Source organism: Octodon degus, unplaced genomic scaffold (genome assembly GCF_000260255.1).
Source record: "Octodon degus isolate 3935 unplaced genomic scaffold, OctDeg1.0 scaffold00012, whole genome shotgun sequence".
NCBI lineage: Eukaryota > Metazoa > Chordata > Mammalia > Rodentia > Octodontidae > Octodon > Octodon degus.
Window position 1 is genome coordinate 4743279 of NW_004524588.1, and position 5815 is coordinate 4749093.

The following is a 5815-nucleotide window of genomic DNA, read 5'->3' on the forward strand; positions in this document are numbered from 1 at the left end:
CTTCCTGAAAGAGTCGAAGACCTCATATTACAGGAATACATGTATGCCCATGTTTGTAGCAGCACAACTCATAATGACTAAATCTTAGAAACAGCTTATAGGAGAAGCTTATCAAAGAAGGCTGGGAAGATAGCTCAGTGGTATAAGAGCCTGGATGGCAAATGCAAGGAGCTGAGTTCAATCCCTGGTACCAAGAGAAAGCAAGCAAGAAAGACAAAGCAAGAAAGAAAGAAAGAGAAAGAGGGCCGGCCAAATAGCTCAGTGGATTATAGCTCCTGCAAGCAGGCACAGGGGCCAGGGGTTCGATCCCTGGGCCTGCTGTGCCAACAACACCCCCGGGACACACTGAGATGGCAATTGAGACTGGGCATGGTGGCAGACACCTGTAATTCCAGCTTTTGGGAGGTTGTAAACAGGAGAATCAGTACAAGTCCAATCTAGTAGTGAGCCCCTGAACACCCTGTAAACCCTTCCCTAAAACACAAAAGAAAAAAAAAAAGAAAGACAAACAGAGACAGACAGACAAACAGATCGAGCAAACAAGAAAGAAAGAAAGAAAGATGAATGAAGGAAGAAAAAGTGGTCTTTATAGATGAGGGAGTACTCCTGCGCTGTAGCAAGGACGCACTGCAATCATCCGTAGGAAGATGAACACGCCTGGAGGCCATAACATTAAGTGAAGTCAGTCAAACACACAGGTAGGAATAACACACAGCTTCTCTTACGTTAGAAGTCCAGTATAAAAGGAAAGTGCAAAAATATGAGACAGACAATAGGAAAAAAGGAGAAAAATGTTATTATAATCTATCATAGGCAATGTATCAAAAAACATGCCTTGATTTAGTATAATTGTCTTGCACACTTTTTTTATTCTTTTTGGCTTGTTGGTCTGGCCATTAATCTATTTTTATGACAATCAATGAGATAAGGGCATATAAGGTAAATAAATGAATGCTGGCCAAAAATGTTTTCTAAAAGAGATGGAAGGGAAGAGGATAAAAAGAATTTAGATGTATTGTATACATGGACCAATGCCCCACAATGAATGTAATGACTATATACTACAAACATGTGCCAATAAAAATAAAAATTTGAAAAAAGACATTTTTGAACAATATATGTAGAACACAGCAGGTTATGAATAAGACAATAAGAGATTAATTGAATAAATTTAAACTTTATAATGAATTAATGCAAGAAATTACTTTAAAAAACTAACAAAATAGATTTAAAAACTTGGAAGATTGCAAGACACTAGATCAATATACAAAAATTAATTGTATTTTTTCCCTAGTGTAAGAACTCAAAAGAAGAAATAAAAATTGAAAGGTATAACACAGTTAAATGGAAAGCGAGAACTTAAGGATTAACTAAGACAGAGAAAGGAGAAAAGTTAGGAAATATGGCAGGGGCAAAACAATACATTTATATAAATAAAATGGTTAAGGCAATGGTCCTAAGAATCTCCATTAGGTGTTTGAAGATAGTAGCTAGTGGGTACAATTCTCACCCTGGCTAACTATATATGTTGATATCTGTGAACTAAGCAACTAAACTGGGGATAGCAATGTGTAATACTAAAACCATGCTTGAAATACCTATCATTTTGGTCTCCTAAATACGTACTGCTTCCAATGTCATATCAATATGCTCTCTTTAAAGTAAATGTCTGAGAAAAGAAAAAAGGTAATAAAATAATACAAGAGACAAGGAAAAAATGTCACAGGATTGTTCTGCTACAATGTTGTATGTGGTTGGATTTCTAAATTTCTGTGTAAAAATGTGTAATTGGTTGGGTTTTTGTTTTACATTCTATAGGGATTTAAAGTTTAGAATACCCATGGTGTTGGAAAATAGCAATCCCATGTTATGTGTAAGGCATTTGATATTCAGACAGATAGGTTAAGCTCAACTACCTATGTTATAGGGTAATAATATCAATAATCTTCTCTTCTGGATGTTTAACAGCTAAAGTTTACACACCAAAAATTAGAGAAAAAGAGGGGCTACAAGGATAGCAAGTATTTTGGCCCTAGCCATTCAAGGTCAGTGAGGACTCAGGACATAAGAGAACCTGTGCTATGACATCTTTTAACTCACTGGTGTCTCAAATTTTCTGATCAAGGAGATTATGGGGCCACAGAGGAAAGTGACTGGTAATGTATAGTGTGCCTAAGGAGAGACACCTAGAGAGAAAAAATTCTCTCAGGCTTCACAAAGAGCAAATTGGTCAAGCAATGGCCGTGACTCATCCAGATGGCTGAGTCAGACAGACAGACAGACAGATCAAGCAAGCAAGCAAGAAAGAAAGAAGAGATAAGAAAAAGGAAGATTTGTACTAATAGGGTTTGGACAGGATATCATGTCTGCATCTTGTACTATGAATAACTACTAAGAAAACAAACAAAACCAACAAAAGATCTACAAGCTGCTCTAAATGGTTTCAGGGTAAACCCTGATGGGATTTGACTGACCTTATCAGATACAAAAGTTATATTTTTACTTATATAAGCCTTGCTTTAACTTAATCTTAACCATCCAGAAGAAAAATATAACCACAACGTATAAAATGTAATGCCGTATTAAAATGCTGAACTATAAAAGGCCCAAGTCCCATGCTCCTGGATAGGAAGAAACAACATTGTGAACATGGCCATACTCCCAAAATTGCTGTACAGATGTAAAGCAATCCCTATCAGACTACCACCAACATACTTCACAGAGGTTGAGAAATCATTCCTAAAATTTATCTGGAACCAGAAAAGACCTAGAATAGCACAGGCAATCCTGACCAATAAAGACAAGGCAGATGGCATTATAATTCCTGATTTTAAATTATACTATAAGGCTACTGTGATAAAATCAGCATGGTACTGGCAAAAAAATAGACCTGAGGATCAGTGGAATAGATTAGAAGATGCTGAAGCCCCTACGAACAGACTCAGCCACCTTATCTTTGACAAAGGGGCCAAACGTACTCACTGGAAGAGAGATAGCCTCTTTAACAAATTGTTCTGGAAAAACTGGCTTTCTACATGCAAAAAATTCAAACTTGACCCAGGTCTATCACCATGCACTAAACTAAAGTCAAAATGGATTAAAGATCTAAATGTTGAGGCAGAGACACTAAATCTCCTGGAAGAGAAAGTAGGAAGAACTCTTGAAGACGTAGGGGTAGGCAAAGACTTCATGAACAGAAATCAAAAGGCATGGGAAACAGGTGAAAGAATTAACAACTGGGACCTGCTCTTACTGAGAAGTTTTTTCACGTCAAAAGAAATTACCAACAAAGTGAAAAGGCAACCCACAAATTTGGAAAAAATCATGACAAATAAGTACTCAGACAAAGGTCTGCTCTCTAGAATCTATAAAGAACTAAAAAACACTAGGGCCCCAAAATTTAAAGACCCAATCCAGAAATGGGCATCCAAGATGAACACACACTTCTCAGAGGATGAAATTAAAGAAGCAAATAAATATATGAAAAACTGTTCCACATCACTAGCCATTCGTGAAATGCAAATTAAAACCACATTGAGATATCATCTCACCCCAGAAAGCATGGCTATCATAAAAAAATCACCCAGCAACAAATGTAGGAGAGGCTGGGGGGAAAACGAACCCTTCTCCACTGCTGGTGGGAATGTAGACTGGTGCAACCATTATGGAAATCAGTATGGAGACTCCTTAGAAAAGTTGGTCTGGAAATCCCCTTTAAACCAGCTATTCCTCTACTGGGAATTTTCCCAGAGGATCTGAAAACATCATATCATAGGGATATATGTGTGCCTATGTTTATAGCAGCACAATTTGTGATAGCCAAATCTTGGAAACAACCAAAATGCCCATCACCTGAGGAATGGTTGAGAAAGATGTGGTATTTTTACACAATGGAGATTTATTCAGCTATGAAGAATGATAAACTAGAATCCTTTATATTGAAGTGGATGCTGCTTGAACATATACTCATAAGTGAAATAAACCAGACACACATGTGTAAATATTGTATAGTGTCCCTAGTATAAGAACTCAAAAGAAGTAATACAAACAGAAAGGTATAATACAAGTAAAAGGAAAGCAGGATCTCAAGGACTAACTAATCAAAAGAGGAAAAGGAGAAGAGCTAGGAAACATGACAATGTCAAGCCATACAGTTATATGGAGAAGATGGGCAAGGCAATGATGCTGAGAATCTCCAGAACATTTTTGAATCTAGCAGTTAATTGGAAAGGTTCTCACCCTGACTAACTATATATACTGATACCTGTGAACTAAGCAACGACACTGAAGATGGTAATCTGTAATAGTAGTTTCATGCTTGGAGTGCCTGTCATTCTGGTCTTCTGAATACGGTCTGCTTGTCATGACATGCCAGTTGCTGCTGTGCTGTCTCTCAGGTAGATGATTGTTCAAAAAGAAGGGAGTGGTGAATGAAGGCAAGAGATACGAAAAGGAATATGGTGGGACTGTCCTGCTTCAAGGTTGTACATGGTTAGATTTTTGGACTTATGTGTAAACATAAGAAGTATATAATTCTTTATGCCGATTTTTAAAAATACATTCTAATTTTTAAAGGTTTTTTCATCATATTCTGTAGGGACTTAAATTTCAACATATCAATACTTGATGAAAAATACCTGTTCCATGTTATGCCTAAGATGTTTTATATTCAGACAAATAGTGAGGTTAAGTTTAACAGCCTAGGTTGTATGGTAATAACAATAAGCTTCTCTTCTGGAGGTTTAATAACCTACATTTGCAGATCAAAATTAGAGAAAAAGGAGGGCTGCAAAGGAAAGCCAACATTTTGGCCCTAGCCTTCCAAGGTTACTTAGGACTCAGGACATATGAGAACTTGTACTGTAACGTCATGTAACTTGGTCATGTCTCAAATTTTCTGATCAAGGTGATTATGGGGCCAAAAAGGAAAGTGATCAATGATATAGAGTGTGCCTAAGGAAAGTCACATGGAGAGAAAACAGTCTCTCAGACTTTCAAAGAGAACACATTGGCCAAACAATGGCCATGACTCATCCACATGGCTGACACTGACATGACAAAGGTTCTACAATCTGAGGTACAGGATCTCAGGATAAATTCTGAGGGGATTTCACTGACCTTATCAGACCCAAGAGCTACAACTCTTGTTGCATAGGTCCTGCTTTACCTTGGTCTTAACCATCCAGCAGAGAAGTATAAAAACGAAGTATAAGAAGTAAAGCCATGGTGTTATGTTGAGCTATAGGTAACTCAGGTCAACAATTTCTGACATTGACAGTGAAGCAGAAGACTCAATACTATTATGGACTACTGAACTCTTTTAGAATATTTTGCTGAGTTTACACACCTATAATATTTAAATGATGGAACTCAACAAGAAAAAGGGGATACAGATGAATGTCCATTTTGTATCTGTGTATTCAAAGTGGTTAGGATAGATATACAGTTATATTCTCTTAATGAATAGAGGGATTTGTCCTAATGGCATTTGTAAACAGGATATTAAGTCTGCATCTTGTACAGCAATTATCCACTAGGAAGAATGTATGCAATGTGTTAATTATTGAAACTGTCCTACCCCCTTTAAAAAATATATATATATATATTTTCCAGGAAAAAAATAAATGAATTTGCATAAACATTTTTTAAAAGGCTCAAGTCAACAACTTCAGACAATTGCCAGTTCTGCTGATAACCCACTACTATTAGGGACTATTGATTATATTGGGTTATTTTGCTGAATTCAAGTACCTACAATAATTGAACTGGAGTCAAGTATGAAAAGGTTCCTTGAAGACTTCTCCAAATACAGCTT